The sequence below is a fragment of the Macaca mulatta genome, chromosome 15 (genome assembly GCF_049350105.2).
Source record: "Macaca mulatta isolate MMU2019108-1 chromosome 15, T2T-MMU8v2.0, whole genome shotgun sequence".
In the NCBI taxonomy this organism is placed as follows: Eukaryota; Metazoa; Chordata; class Mammalia; order Primates; family Cercopithecidae; genus Macaca; species Macaca mulatta.
In genome coordinates, this window is record NC_133420.1 from 123,525,815 (window position 1) to 123,542,028 (window position 16,214).

General features: G+C 51.9%; 2 protein-coding genes across 4 annotated transcripts in view; both read left to right on the forward strand.

The window, feature by feature from the left end:
* The window catches only part of SUSD3 (sushi domain containing 3), a 399,581-nt gene that overhangs the window by 250,806 nt on the left and 132,561 nt on the right, over positions 1-16,214 (forward strand). The gene's annotated exons all lie outside the window — the stretch shown is intronic.
* The window catches only part of FGD3 (FYVE, RhoGEF and PH domain containing 3), an 88,436-nt gene continuing 84,068 nt past the window's right edge, over positions 11,847-16,214 (forward strand). For 2 of the 3 annotated variants that reach the window (XM_015117271.3, XM_077966338.1), the window contains exon 1: positions 12,176-12,516. The gene's annotated coding sequence lies outside the window, so the exon portion shown is untranslated. Of the gene's footprint in view, positions 12,022-12,175; positions 12,517-16,214 lie in introns of those variants that run through there. The other variant, XM_028835335.2, reaches the window with a different exon arrangement.

Genomic DNA, 16,214 nt, shown 5'->3' on the forward strand with positions numbered 1-16,214 from the left:
TTGGTTTGTATTTTCCCATCCAGAGAAGAGGTCACCATCCAATGGTGTATAATAAATCTAGAGATGTGTAACACATTACCCCCAAACTTAGTGGCTTGAAACAACAATAAACATTTATCATCCACCCCAGTTTCTAGGGCGAAAAGTTCAGATGCAACTTAGTAGGATGGCTGCAGCTCAGGGTCTTTCATGAGACTGCAGTCAGATGATGGCTGGGGCTGTGGACTCATCTGAAGGCTTGACTGTGGCTGATGATACACTTCCAAGGTGACTCACTCACGGCCACTTGGTGCTGGCTGTTGGCCCAGTTTTTCCCCACATGGGCCTCTCCATGGGGCCCCTTGAGCATCCTTACAAAATGGTGACTGGTTCATCTCAGAGTGAGTGACCCAGAAAACAGGCAGCTAGGCAGAAGGTATTCTTTTTATGACCAAACCCAATAGTTGTATCATATCACACCTACCACATTTGCTTGGTTACAAGTGAATCACTAAGCCCAGCACACATGCAGGGGGAGGTGAACCAGGCTCCACTTTTTGGAGAGAAGAATGTCAAAGAATCTGTGGATATATTTTAAAGCCACTGCACATGGTTTCTCTTTGTTCCTCATTTCCAAGCCAGTTTCTTTTTTTTTTTTTTTTTTGAGACAGAGTCTCGCTCTGTCACCCAGGCTGGAGTACAGTGGCCGGATCTCAGCTCACTGCAAGCTCCGCCTCCCGGGTTTACGCCATTCTCCTGCCTCAGCCTCCCGAGTAGCTGGGACTACAGGCGCCCGCCACCTCACCTGGCTAGTTTTTTTGTATTTTTAGTAGAGACGGGGTTTCACCGTGTTAGCCCGGATGGTCTTGATCTCCTGACCTCGTGATCCGCCCGTCTCGGCCTCCCAGAGTGCTGGGATTACAGGCTTGAGCCACCGCGCCCGGCCTCCAGTTTCTTCCCCACAGCCCCCAACTCCACCACAGCTCCAGTGCTGGAATTCCCTCTGAGCAGGAACTTGCCGAAGGGTTTGAATGTCTATCAGCTGTTTTCTTTCTATCAATGTTTCCAACTTGCTAATAAGGTAGCATGTGTTTAGACTATTGAACACTTCCTAAAACCATTTCCTCTTGGGGTTTCTAAAATGTAGGGCAATCTAAATCAGAGAGATTAACGGGAGAAATCGTTGTTTCACCTGTGTAAAGTAATCCAGGGTTCTGCCAGGCAGGGCCTCGGAGGTCACCTCCCTTGTTTCTAGCCTGCATATTCATTCATTGTCTTCTTCTGTCTTTTAACTCATCTCACCAGGTTAGTCTGAAACACCTCAACCACAAATGTTGAAGGGGGTTTTGACTCTAAAGGGTCTTCAAGGTTAGATTTGATTTAAGGAGTAAAACTCCCTAACCAGAAGTTGTCTGCAGAGCTTCTGTGCCTCAGGCACAGGGACGCACAGGCTGCAGTCTCTGTCCTGGGCACCATGGCATAGGGTGGACTCAGCAGTGTCACTGGAGTTTCCTGTAGTTTCCTGTTTAGGGGTGGCTGTGGACTCTCCAGGCGAGGCCCAGAACAGTGGTTCAGGGTGTATTTGCTGAACCTGTGCTTCCCCCTGGGATGGGGCTCCTCCGCCTGATAAAAGACTATCTGTGATGAAATCTAAGAAGGCCAAGGACTTGTTGTTTATTAAGCACCTTCTGTGTACTAGGTGCTTAGTGAGGGGTCACACATGGAATTCTCAACAATGATAGGGACAGGTTGGGAGGAATATGGTCCTCACTTCAAGGGGGACAGCACAGAAGCGCGGCGAGGTGGGGGCTGTGTGGTCGGGCGGGTCCCACCACAGACTGGCCCACACATGCTGTCCACCAGGCAAGAGGGCAGGGCCCTGCTGTGTGGGGTTGCTCACTAGCCAGGGCACAGGGGCCTTCCGTGTGCTGGCTTGTCTGAGCCTCCCAGCAGCCCGAGAGGGGGGGCCACACAGAGAAGACCCCATAGCCCAGAAAGGGACTCACCCGCCTCGGTCACACAGCCAGGGGCAGAGTGGGTTTGGGAACTCCAACTGCCTGGCTCCAGTGCTCCTGGAGAGCCTGGGGGGCCCCGACTCGCTCTTGGAGCTGGCTTTTTCCCCTTCACCTGACCCAGAGTCAGAAACTGGAGAATTTTATTTCCGGCACCTCTGTGGGGCCTGAGTGTTAGGGAGGAAGAGCTGAGCTGCTTTTGTGAAGTCGTGTCCCCTCCCTCCTCTGGACTCACAGTTGCATTTCTGGCCTGGAGGACTCGGGCTTGGTGTGAAGAAATTGCCCACACCCCAGTGTGTCTGGCCGATCTCACTGGTCCCAAGTGGTTTCTCCCTGAGTGCTCACAGCAACTCCCAGAGGCAGGGGAGGGGTGCATCTGTTTTACAGATGGGAAGCTGAGGCTTTTGTGAGGCCACCAAGTTTTTGCTGCAGGGTGGGGGCTCAGACTTAGTGGCGAGCCTTTATAGGGGCTCTCTTGGGTAGAGCTAGATACTGCTAAGTAAAGCAAGTGCGGCCCACATTCACTGTCACATAAGTCCCCAGTAACACACAGATTTAGCAAAGGTCTCAGGACACCTTCCTGAGGGTCTAGACTTTGCCTCAGAATCCTCTTAATACTAAATTCCAGCCACAAGCTCTTTGCAACATCCTCTCTTCCTTGACCTCTTGGCCTCCCTGAGATCTGTGGATCTGTGGCTATGCCCTCGCCCACATGGCTCTCATCCTCCTCCTTTCCCTGGCCTCCTGAAGTTCTGCCCATCTTCAGTCCATCCACCTCCTCCCTCTCTCCCTCCCTCCATCCTCCTCCAGCAGGGTAAATCTCAGAAGAAGAGAAGAACTTTTCCCCCTGCACTCAGCCCCTTTCCTGCCCCCCACCACTATCTGGATGAATTTCAACCTCCTTGGTTGGGCTCCGCCTTGCCTTGTGTTCCAGTGGGGAACCTCGTGAGGTCCCCCAGCTCTCGCCCTGGGCAATCCCTGCAGCCTTTGCTCTCTTCTCTGTGACCTGTGTTGACCTCTCCTGACATCTGCTGGTTACTCCCTCATCCCTTGAGTCTCCCTTTTGGCCCAGCCCCCAGTCTGGCAGCCAGACAGTCTTTGAAACCTGTAGTTATCAGGACCCTGCTGCTTAAAACCTACAGGGGCTTCCCACAGCTCTCAGAATAGAACCCAGGCCTCTTCCTGATCTGATGAAGACCCCAGGGCTGGTCTCAGCACCCTTCTTTGGTCTCATCTCCCACCAGGCTGGCTCCTGCCTCAGGGCCTTAGCACCTGCTCTTCCCTCCGTCCTTCCCTCCTTCCTGTATCTTTTTTTTTTTTTTTTTTTTTGAGACAGAGTCTCGCTCTGTTGCCCAGGCTGGAGTGCAGTGTGTGATCTCAGCTCAATGCAACCTCTGCCTCCCAGGTTCAAGTGATCCTCTTGCCTCAGCCTCAGCCTCCCAAGTAGCTGGGATTACAGTCACTGCCACTGCCCCTGGCTGATTTTTGAATTTTTAGTAGATACAGGGTTTTACTGTCTTAGCCAGGATGGTCTTGATCTCCTGACCTCATGATGCGCCTGCCTCGGCCTCCCAAAGTTCTCCCAAAGGGGTGAGCGACCATGACCAGTCAAATAGCTTTTGTCTTAAAGGCTGAACTGAATTCTTTGTTGCTAGAACTTACAGAAAAGTTGTCAAACTAGTGCCAAGGATTCCCTGTGGGTATTTCTCACCCAGCTTCCCCCAGCGTGAACCCTTACAGAAAAGAGTACAATGATCAAAAGGAGGATATTTACATTAGTACAAAGTTATTAACTAACTCCTGACCTTTCTTGAATTTCACCAAATTGTCCACTAAGTGTTCTTTTTCTGTCTAGGCTCCCACCCTGCGTTGTGTCATTATTTCTCCTGGGTCATCCCCAGTTTGTAACGGTGCCTTGGCCTTTCCTTGTCAATGGTGATTTGGATTAAAGAGTCCTGAGCAGCTATCTTTGCAGAGTGCCCCTCAGTTTGTGCTTGCCCTGTGTCTTCTCATGACTGAAGTAAGCTTTGTATCTTTGGCGGGAATACCACGGAAATGATATGCCCTTCTTGGTGCATCCTACTGAGAGGCCCAGAATGTCCGTGCGTCTGATACTAGCCATGTGAACCTTGACCACTGGGTTAAGTTGATGAAATTTCTCCACTGTACACTTTGACAAAATTTCTCCACTTTATAGTTACCATCTTTCTTTTTGTAGTTCAGTATCTTGAGGGAGACTGTGCACATTCCATTCCCCCAAAAATTTCACCCACTAATTTTTGCCTCTACTGTGGCATTGTGTCTGCAGCCTTTATTCCTGGTGTTTGCCTGTCAGCAATGTTTCTATCTTCATTTCTTCATTGGAATTCTGTGAAGAAGCATCATCTCTTCTCCATTTGTTTATTGACTTTTTTTCCATTACTAACATCGGCATGATGGATATTCTATTCTGTGGGTGAAAAATCTAATATCATCCTTTATTTTGTTGCTCAAATTATTCCATCCTTGGCAATTAGGAGCTTCTTTAGGTTGGGTCCTGTTTGGACAAATTCCTTCCTTCCTTCCTTCCTTCCTTCCTTCCTTCCTTCCTTCCTTCCTTCCTTCCTTCCTTTTCTCCTCCCTCCCTCCCTTCCTTCTTTCCTCCTTCCTTCCTTCCTCCCTCCCTTGCTTCCTCCCTCCCTTCCTTCCTCCCTCCCCTCCTTTCCTTCTTTCTCTTAGTACCTCTTCACTTTCTGGTATACAAGATGCTCCAGGCTCATCTTCTATGTTCTCTGCCCCAGCCCTGGAGTCAGTCACTTCCCCTGAGAACTCTGATTTCTATTACTGGAAATTGGTGCTTAGGGACCAAGCTCTGGGCACAAGGGGTGCTCATTGTTATAGGGTGTCATTGTTTGGTCGCTCTGATGAACAGAGCCCATTTAAATGTTGTCAGTTGTCTGAGCTGTCCTGTCTGCAGGGTCCTGTGTGGTCCCAGTGCAGCAGTGATATGTCTATTTAGTGTCTTGCTAATGGAAGCTGCTGGGTTGCAGATGAAGGAAGCCCCATCCAAGCCCCAACCAGGCTGGTTGGTTGAAGGAAGCCCACTAAACAAGGGTGGCAGTGGCACCCCCTCAGTGAGGGTGGCAGAGGGACCTGGGCCTGACCCACCACACAGTGTGGGAAACCTGGAGGCTTTTCTGGGCCCCAATTCCCTCTTGGGTGGAACTTGAGCTTGTGCTAGATGAATGTGGAGGGCAGGACCCTTGAGGTCTTCCAGGCCTGAGACATAGCACATAGTCAGATTCAGTGGTCCAGTGCACTATCACCACCATCACCCTCCACTGGGCCCTTGGCCAGGTCTGGGGTCTCCCTAAGGTGCAGGGGCAATGGCAGCAGCCCCTCAAAGAGCTACTGTAGGGCTGACACCAGTATGCACGCCAGACTCTTGGGAGAGGGTTGGAGCATGGAGTTCACACAGCACAGGAAACTGTGGTGGGGACCTTCACTCTGGCCAGTACCTGAAGGTGAACATCAGAGCATCTCCTAGGACAAGAAGGGGTGAGGTCCAGGTGTGCCCAGGGTCAAAGAAGGGGTGATTGTGGAGATCCACTCTGGGTTAGGGCAGTGTTGGGCTGCAGAGGTGGAGCAGACAGCTGGACGATGTTGGGATTGGCTGTATTAAAGAAAAAATATTCCCGTTGCTTGTTAAAACCCTATAAGGCCAACTTTATTCAGGCCCATTGAGATAGGTACAGGGTCTTGTAGTGGAAGAGAGATATTTGGCTCAGCTCCAAACACAGCATGGACCACTGGAGATTGAGAGCCAAGGGCAGGGTGGGGTTGCTGGATGGAGAATGACAAAGGGAAAACAGCAGGGGGAAGGGCGATTCTGGCTTAAGTCACCTAACAGGATTGTTGCTGAAAGCCAGCCACAGTGACCAGATAGCTCCCAGGGTGTGGCAGGGGATGGGGCGTCTGGCCAGTTAGTGAGGGTGACCAGAAGACTGAGGGTGGAGTATTCTGGCAAAACTGGACTTAGTAGGATCCTTGCTAAAATTGGACAATGTAGGCCAGGCTCACTGGCTCACGCCTGTAATTCTAGCACTTTGGGAGACTGAGGTGGGCAGATCAGCTGAGGTCAGGAGTTTGAGACCAGCCTGGCCAACATGGTGAAACCCCCTATCTACTAAAAATACAAAAATTAGCCGGCCATGGTGGCAGGTGCCTGTAATCCCAGCTACTTGGGAGGCTGAGGCAGGAGAATTGCTTGAACCCTGGAGGTGGAGGTTGCAGTGAGCCGAGATTGCACCACTGCACTCCAGTCTGGGCTACAGAGGGAAACTCCATCTCAAAAAAATTGGTCAATGCAGAGACAAACAGAAATCCCCAAATCAGGACTTGGTTGAAAGACAGTTCAGTGGAGCCTGAGTAGAGTCTGGTTAAGGAGAGAACCTTGTCAGCTGCCCTCATGACTTGGGGCCTGGAGTCTTTTCCACAAAGTCCGACGTCAAAGCTAAGAGGACACGAGGCCGGTGACTTGACTGGGCTTCTGGGTCCCCTGATGCCAAGTGGAAAAAGTGTCTGAAGTTGAGGTTTTGTAACATACTGTTTACCAAGGCTGAGTTGGCACGGGTCTTAAACACCATATTCCCAGAACATTGACAGGCCGATGCTGCCCTTACCATCATTCTGCCATGGGCCTGTACACAGACCAGCAGCTGTGAGCAGGGAGCCTGCCTCAGCCGGGTGGAAACACTGTGTTTCCCTGTGTTTAGGTCCCGTGGGTTTGCACAGCTGGTAATGATAGGATTGGGGATCTGGGATGCATCATCCCGGAGTGCTGGAGCCTTGGGCGGAGCTGGAAAGTGGAGCTGCAGGGACAGAGTAGGGAGGCAGTGAGGCCCCAACAGGGAGGGCCCTGGTTGCAAGGAGACATCATTTCATCATTTTGCAAGTGAGGTCCCCCAGAGGGAGTTTCTGGAGCGATGCAGGTGTCAGTAAAGCATCTTTCCCACATTTTGGATGTCTGGCAAGTCTACCCTCCCTGGTGTCCCTTACCCGGCTGTGGCGGCCACCAGCACTGTCCTGCCAGCATCCTCAGGTCTGACTACTGTGTTCCAGGAGCCATCACCACTGAAAATTAAAACTGCCATCCCCTCCAGATGCAGTCCAGAAGGCAGGGGGCAACCTGGGCTAGGTAGCAGGGTGCTCCTTGAGGCCACCTGGGGAAGAGCATTCTCCTTCAGGGACCCTGGTGTCCCCAGGGGCTGACGGGGCTACACCGATTCAGCTCCAGAGCCTATCAGGGCTAGCACTGAGGTCAGAGAGCCCAGGAGCCCAGAAAAGAGAATCTTGGAGCTCCCATGTCCAGGGACACTCACTGCCCACCCTCACCCAGAACCGCTGTTCCCGAAGGATTTTACGCATTGCTGATGGAGACGAGCCAAGTGGATCAAGCAGTCTCCATGACGGGAATAGAGGGGCTGCTGTGGGGCGCCCTTGATGGCCAGCTGTGGGGCCTTGGCTGGGCCATGCCCTCCTCTGAGTCTCAGTTTCCTCACCTGTGGAACAGAGTTAATGATGGACCACCCAGGAGCAAATGATAGCCTTGTGTGAGGGCCTGGCATGTACAAAGTATTTAGAACTAGGTATTCATCATATATTCCACATACAGATGGACATGCAGTTATTTTGTAAAGAGTTCTTATTTAATTCCAATTTGTTGTGTAACACTTTACTCCTTCCCTTTGACCAGTTGCTACAGAAAGCAAATTCTGTTTTGCGGTAGGCTTTCACCTCCGGCCGCTGCACAGTGCGTTGTATGTCCCGGTAGGTTCTTCAGCATCTCGGAGGGAGGCTGCCATTTCTGGGCTGCTGGGCCCTAGCAGGTCTGACACAGCCAGTGCCCTGTGGCCGCATGCCCAGATGCTGAAACTTGTTCCTGGCTCAGCAGTTTGGAAAGAGTTGGTGCCACTACCTGTTCCTTCTCCTCCAGAATCAGACGGGAGGGTGGGGGCTAGCAGGAGCGGGTGTGAGACTGTCCACTGGGGTGACAGGAAGCTGCAATTGATACTTCCGCTGTGAAATGTCACAAGCTTGTGGCTGAAAGCTACAAAGAAAGGGGAACGTGTCCAGCCCCCTGAGATGAGGCACTGGCACCTTTGTGCTCCTAGGCAGCAAAGGAGGACTTTCTTATTGGTGCAGGCAGCCACTTGGATATTTAAAAACCTGATAAATAAAGCTTGGAATTGAAGTGTTTCTGCATTTTTCTGGGGGAAATCCACATTGCTCAAACCTCAAGTGAAGGCACCTTTTCTTTGCTGAGACTTTTTAATTTTATTTTATTTTTGAGATGGAGTCTCACTCTGTTGCGCAGTCTGGAGTGCAATGGCGTGATCTCAGCTCACTCCAACCTCTGTCTCCCAGGTTCAAGTGATTCTCCTGCCTCAGCCTCCCCAGTAGCTGGGATTACAGGTGTGAGTCACCACACCTGGCTAGTTCTTGTATTTTTAGTAGAGACGAGGTTTCACCATGTTGGCCAGGCTCGTCTCGAACTCCTGACCTCAAGTGATTCGCCTGCCTCGGCCTCCCAAAGTGCTGGGATTGTAGTCGTAAACCACCATGCCTGGCCTTGCTAAGGCTTTTGAACACAAAAGTTGCCATGGGCTCAGGCTATTTAGGGCTGAGTTCCACGGTACCATGTGGCCGACACTTTCCGTGGCAGGCCAGGGACCACCTTCTGGGGCAGGACTTGGGGCTGACCTGGACATGTTGCAGCTCTCACTCTCCTTAGTGTTTTAGAAGTCATGAAACAGCCATTCTCTGAGAGGTGTGTGAGAGTTTTGGGTGAAAAAACCCAGATTTTGATAATTAAATGAAACTGCCTAGGGAAAGTACCTGGAACATAATGGATACTTCGAAAACAAAGGAAATCCCTTGTTTTTTATTATTATGTTTTATTTTTTCCTGTTTTTTGTTTATTACATATTTTTCTTTCTCTCTCTCTCTCTCTCTGTTTTTTTTTTTTTTTTTTTTTTTTTTTTTTTTTTTTTGAGACAGAGTCTCACTGTATTGCCCAGGCTGGAGTGCAGTGGCGCAATCTCGACTCACTGAAGCTCCGCCTCCCTCCTGGGTTCACACCATTCTCCTGCCTCAGCCTCCCAAGTAGCTGGGACTACAGGCACCCGCCACCCCACCCGGCTAATTTTTTGTATTTTTATTAGAGATGGGGTTTCACTGTGTTAGCCAGGATGGTCTTGATCTCCTGATTGTGTGATCTGCCCACCTCGGCCTCCCAAAGTGCTGGGATTACAGGCGTGAGCCACTGTGCCCGGCCTATTATACATTTCTCATCACAACAAAAGAAAACAAGAAGAATATCTGCACAGAGTCCCACAACACACTCTGTCCTCTCCACGCGTGCAGAAATAGTTTTGACCAGGTGGTAATTGCAGCTTTCATGATTCTGTTTTTATTCTTTGCAGTGTTTTCCTATGTTGCCACATAACACTCCTGATTATTTTAACAGCCACATGACATTTTGTGCATCAGCTCTTCAGGAGCAAAAGACCATTTAGTGAGACGAAGGCATTTTTCCTAGACCACAAGTCTATGTTTTTATTTGTGGGATTCTTCCCGGCACAGCGAAGGCCAGATCAGGACAGCTAGAGTGAGGAACCCGGAGTTGTCTCCACAGGAAGGGATGAGAAGCACAGGATTCCCCTGGTCCTGAGAGCCATCCCCGGGCATGGCCTGTTGGTCCAGACACTGCGTGGGAAGTCACCTACCATGCAGGCACATAGTGACCAACTGGCAGCCCTGTGAGGCTGACCCTGTGGGACTGGGGTACAGGCTGCTGCCACACCGCTGGTTCTTGCCCAACGCAAGTCCCAAGAACAAACCAGAAACGCGGACCCACAGGAGGTCCTCAGCTTGACAGAACTGAGCTCCCCTTGTAAGAACAAGGGGTCTAGGCCGGGTGTGGTGACTCATACCTGTAATCCCAGCTACTCTGGAGGCTGAGGCAGGAGAATCATTTGAACCCGGGAGGTAGAGATGGCAGTGAGCCGAGATGGTGCCACTGCACTGCAGCCTGGGCAACAGAGTGAGACACCATCCCAAGAATAAAAAAAGAAAAAAAGAACAAGGGGTCTGGAGGGTCTTGGGTCCACATGCTCTGGGTGGTGTGTGGCGTCCTGGGTTTACAGGAATTTCTCCATCCCTCTGTAAGATGGGCGTGTGGGAGTGTAAAAATGAGCCATTGTTCACGGTGCCTTGAGCGCATCTGGGCAGAGTGGGGTCTGTGGGTCAGGGCTCGGTGAGAGAGAGGCGTCCGTCGGAGAAGGGAAAAAGTGCTCGATTGCTGGTTTCTACCCATGTCTACTTCCTATCAGGGACTGCAAGGGCAGAGAGTAGAGAAGCACCAGCAAAGAACTGGCTGGGACCCAAGAAGGACTGGGTTGGAAGAATCCCATGGCCATAGGAGAACACTTATTAAAAGCAAAAAGGTTGCGATATGTTTCAGGGTGAGAAAAACACACCTAAAACAACAGGCATGGTAGAGTCTGATTAAAAAATAAAAAGCACATGTAAATACCGGAGTAGTAGAATGGTACCAGCTGGCATGAATAGAGCAATAAGGGGGAGTTGGGCCATGGGTGTATTTGTGTCCCACGGAATTCTCTGGCAATGCCGAAGGAGGCTCAGCTAGAAGATGTAGAAGATGTCCACTTTACAGTTGAGGGTAAGATGTCCCTCGCTTGAGGCGTGGGCCGAAGCTTAGACCTCGGTTTTGGCACTTAGGGACATCCTTTTCCTTCAAAATATTTTCTCTTCATTGCTTTTTCTCTTTCTTCCTTTCTTCCTTTCTTCCTTTCTTCCTTTCTTCCTTCCTTTCTTTCTTTCTTTCTTTCTTTCTTTCTTGCAGAGTCTCTCTGTCACCCAGGTTGGATGGAGTGCAGTGGTGCAACCTCGGCTCATTGCAACCTCCGCCTCCTAGGTTCAAGCGATTTGAACATCATACACATACTGCTGAGACCAGCTCAGCTGGGGAGACCCTAACTCAGCAGCGCTAGAGGAATTAAAGACACACACACAGAAATATAGAGTGTGGAGTGGGAAATCAGGAGTCTCACAGCCTTCAGAGCTGAAAGTCTCAAATAGAGATTTACCCACATATTTATTGACAGCAAGCCAGTGATAAGCATTGTTTCTATAGATTACAGATTAATTAAAAGTATTCTTTATGGGAAATAAAGGGATGGATAGTTATCAGCAGCAGGAGCATGTCCTTAAGGCACAGATCGCTCATGCTATTGTTTGTAGTTTAAGAATGCCTTTAAGCGGTCTTCTGCCCTGGGGCCAGGTGTTCCCTGCCCTCATTCCGGCAAACCCACAACCTTCAGCATGGACGTCATGGCCATCATGAACATGTCACAGTGCTGCAGAGATTTCTGAAGCACTGTGGGCTGGGGGCCAGTTTATGGCTAGATTTTGGGGCCTATTCCCAACACATACCACAACACAACACACACCACATAAACCATACATGCACCATGCATATCACACACTACACATTGCACACACACCCCCATACCACACACACATCATACACAACACACAACATACCACATACACAACACAGCGCATCCATACCACACCACACAAAAACCACAAAACATACCATACACACATCACATCCCACACACAACACACACACACAACACAACACAGATACACTACAAAGCGCATCACACACACCATACATCAGATACATCATGCACAGCCTACCACACATACACATACCACATATACATGCCACACGCTGCACACACACCGCACACACAAGCATGCACAGCGCACACACACGTCACACACACGCACAGGCACGCACAGGCTCTGCACCAAGACCTCTCTAAGCAAGAGCCTATTTCCCACTCTACCCTCTCTAAGCCTGGAGGAAAGTGCTCACGCCTAAAAAGGCGTTTCCTTGTGGTGAAGGAGCAAAGAAAGTTCCTGCTGCCCCAGGACACTCTAGAAAAGTCTGGCAGAGGTAATGGCTCCCGGTAGAGGTGTCAGGAAAAATAAACAGCATTTCCCCCTTGGCCTGAGGGACCCGCTCGGCCCGCAGCCCCCAGCCCTCGTTGCCATGGAGAGCGGCCTGCGCACCCGGGCCGGCGCCCCCAGCCCTCCCGCGGACTCTCCGCGGGCGGCTTTGTCAGGGCTCAGCGCGTCCCTGCAGCTGCGAGGGGAGGTGGAGACGCGGCGGCTGCCTGTGGGTGCCGCGGCCCTTCGGGGCGGGCCGGGGAGGCGGGACCGCTCCTCGGAACCCCAGAGACTTAGTGCTGGGCTGATTGGGGCGGGAAGCGCAGCGCGGCCCTCCGGGTCCCCAGGGAGACCCCAGCCTCCTGCCGCCCACTGTGAGCGACGGCTCCGGGGCTCCTCTGGAAGCGGCTCCTGCAAGCCCCGAGTTCGCCTGTGCGGAGCTGGGGGAGCCTCCGACTTCCCTGTTTGCTTTGTAAATGGTTTCCGTCCCTAGAGGAAGGCGGTGAGTAGGTTCATTGGAAAAGGTGGAGATTTTCGTTGGTTTCAGGTGGCTTTGAGATCCTGTGTGGGGTAATTTTTCTGGGTGTCCGGGGCTGAGCAGGGCTTCTCCAGGGGGCGGGCTGGCGGGAGCCCTCTGAAGGAGGAGGAGGTGACTGCCTGGTGTGTAGTTTGAAAAGGGGTTTTAATCGGCTTTCTGCCCCCTCCTGAGCACAGCCCAGGGGAGACTGAGCTGAAGAAGACCACCTGGGCAGTCCTCGCGGTGGGTGCTGGGGCCCCTGGCTCTGGAACAGGATTCTCTAGGATACCTGCTGAATGAGAAGTGCTAGGCTGGACTGTGATGAGACCTGTTTTATTTCTGGATTTCTTCACCCCTGCCCATTCTTCCCATTTCTTTTCAAATGGATGGGAAAAGAAAATAGTCTGCTTGAAAAAAAGAACACATGTCATTGCCTGGGCGATTGCCATGGCAACGGAGACCCCATGTCAGATGCTGGGATTGTCTTTTCTTTTTGTTACCTTACTCTTACCACTCGGCATTTCCCCTAAGTGTCACCTCTTGTAAGGGAGAAAACAAAACCAGGGTGAAAGCGGGTGCTTTGGCGCTGCTAGGCAAAAGTTTGAGGTTCATTAAGACCTCCGGTTCTTCGGATAGACATGGGTGGAAAGAGGCCGCAAGGCCGGCCGTGCCCCTTTTCGTGGTTGGTGTCTCTGGTCCTTGCGGATCCAGGTTGTCCCGGCTCTTTGACTGCATGTTTCCTGTGCTCTGTGTCTGTGAATCAGGACAGTTAGAATGTTGTCATTTTCTGGGATGGCTGGGAAATACAGGTATCACTGCCTAAAATCAGTTTGAGGTGTAAATGATGAGTGTGTGTGTGTTGCATCTATGTATGTGTGTGCACAGGATTTAATGTTGTGAACTATTAGGATGACAGCAAACCCCAGCCCCAGTGAGGTGGACCCTCTCTTTCATATTGTGCAGAAAAGTTACACATTTCTCAGCAGCAGGGAAACCTGGCTGCTTTCTGGCCGCTGCCCATGGCTCTTCTTCCCAGGCCCTTGTGTTGGGGCAGCGGGTGGTCAGCTGAAGGCCAGCTGGCTTTGGACACAACGCCTTCTCTGTGTTGTGCCCAGGGTCCCAGCTCATTCACTGAGAGTCAGCGGCTCACACCATCTGTTCTGGGGTTGGGCTGTGTCCCAAGTGCCCCTCCTCATCCTCAGACCTCAGGACTCACTGGGCAGAGGTTGGGCTGGGGCTGGAGGCCTCAGTTTCCTTATCTGCAAAATGAGGGTTATGACAGCTCATCCCTTGGGCCTTTAGTTGGGCTCCTGGGGGACTGTAGGCTTCTCCAAGCCCATCATGGTACTGGCTTTTCTCTGGACACCCCAGAGAGGGGGTCACACATGATCTGGGGGAGATCAGAGCAGGACACATCCTCCTGTCACCATGGAGCACATGTGCTGAGGGACTGGTGCCTGGAAAGGGAAGCAATGTGGAAGGAAATCTGGCCCCATCCTGTGGACCAGTGCCTCAGTTTCTCCATTTGTAAGTGGGGTCATGTGTCACCCCCTGGTGGCTTGCTCTTGGGTGAAAGAGCCGAAGACTGCATTTTCACTGTGTGTGACCTGTATGGAAGCCTTTCATCCGCGACAGTGTCTGACAAGCACCTGCCGGTCTGCAGTGGGGCGTCCGTCCACTCTGGCTATGGGGGAGATGTGGGCCCATTTCCCCATCATCCCTGCGTGTCCAAGCTCATGAGTACCAGTGCTGACTCAGTCCTGCAGCATCAGTTCAGCCTTGGGGTGTCCTCATTCTCCAGGACATCCCAAGGAGGGATATCCAGCATCTCTCCTTGAGGGTCCCACCCTCAGGGACAGGATGGGTTTGGGTGGTAGCCATGGCTCTGCAGTCTCAGGTTGCCCAGGGCCACCAGGCAGCAGCTCTTGGCCCTGAGTGTATCTGTGTGGGCCAAGAAGGGGCGAGGTGCTTGTGTGTGCAGAAATGTGCCAGTAAGGACAGGGGAGACTCAGGCTTCCTCCACAGCACCCTTGTCAGGGTGTGCCTGTGGGGGTGGGGCTCCCTCCTCCCACCACAACCCTCTGAGGAGCTCTCCCTGTCCTGTTGGCCAAGGAGCTCTGTGCCCACCGGCAGGGGCTCAACTAACCAACCAACTAACCAAGCAACGAATTCATCAACTCCCTTTCTTTTCTGTTTTCTCCCTTTCCTCCTACTCCCTTCTTTTCCTCCCTTCCTTCCCCCCTCTCTTCTTTCCTTCCTCTTTTTTCCCCTTTTCTCCTCCCTTCATCTGTTCACCTGTTATTCCAGAAATGATCTGGTTCAGCATAGAGTGCAAAGGATAAAAAGAAGCAGATGGGGCCGGGCACGTTGGCTCACACCTGTAATCCCAGCACTTTGGGAGGCCGAGGCAGGTGGATCACGAGGTCAGGAGATTGAGACCATCCTGGCTAACACGGTGAAACCCCGCCTGTACTAAAAATACGAAAAATTAGTCGGGTGTGGTGGCGGGCGCCTGTAGTCCCAGCTGAGGCAGGAGAATGGCGTGAACCCAGGAGACAGAGGTTGCAGTGAGCTGAGATCGTGCCACTGCACTCCAGCCTGAGTGACAGAGCGAGATTCCATCTCAAAAAAAAAAAAAAAAAAAAAAAAAAGAAGAAGCAAATGAGTGAAAAGTAAGAGCAGGAAGAGCAGGTTGGATTTGCCAGGCAGAACTTGTCATGGGGATGATGAAGTCTGAGGACACTGAGCAGGCTCCGGCCCCATGCGGCTTGGCAGTCCCTGCTCACAGAGGCCTGGACTTGGACCAACACTCCTGGGCCCCTGACTGAGGGTGGGGAAAGAAGGGGTCACACATGATTCAGGAGGGGTTCATTCAAGGCTGGCAAATGTAGCCCGAGTCCCTTCTGACCCCTGGTAGGGCCCTCATGAACTGGAGGCTGTGGTAGTCTGTGGCCAGAGTGCCTGGTGACATTTGCTCTAAAGAATTAAATCCAGATGCTGATGAGTCCACCCAGGAGGGATCTGTGGATGACAGCCGCTAAGTGACCTGGGGACGGCTGCCTTTTCTGCCTAGGCAGATGGAAGTGGAGCCAGGATCCTTGTTTTGCCACATCCCCTGCATGCTGACGAGGAGACGGGCAGCAGATGTGGCCCCATCCAGTGCTGGAGATTTGCTTCTCCCTGAGATCTGGCTGCCCCTGGCCTGCCTGGGCCCTGAGGAGAATGAGGAGAGGCAAGGGTGCCTAGGAGAAAGGTCACAGAGGTGGAGGGAGCCCTGCAGGCTGAGGATTGTGGGCAGGGGCTACTGAGACACCAGGTTGCTCTGGGGGTCCCGCTCTAGGGCTAGTGTGTTCATGAGGGAATTCCAACAGGCCTTTTAGGAATGTGGGGCTTTTAGAAGGAAAATGGTGGCTGTTTGTGGTGGCTCCCACCTGTACTCCCAGCACTTTGGGAGGCCGAGGTGGGAGGATCAGGAGGTCAGGAAATCGAGACCATCCTGGCTAACATGGTGAAACCCTGTCTCTACTACAAATACAAAAAATTAGCTGGGTGTTATGGCAGGCACCTGTAGTCCCAGCTACTCAGGAGGCTGAGGCAGGAGAATGGAGTGAACTCGGGAGGCGGAGCTTGTAGTGAGCCGAGATTGTGCCACTGTGCTCCAGCCTGGGTGACAGAGCGAGACT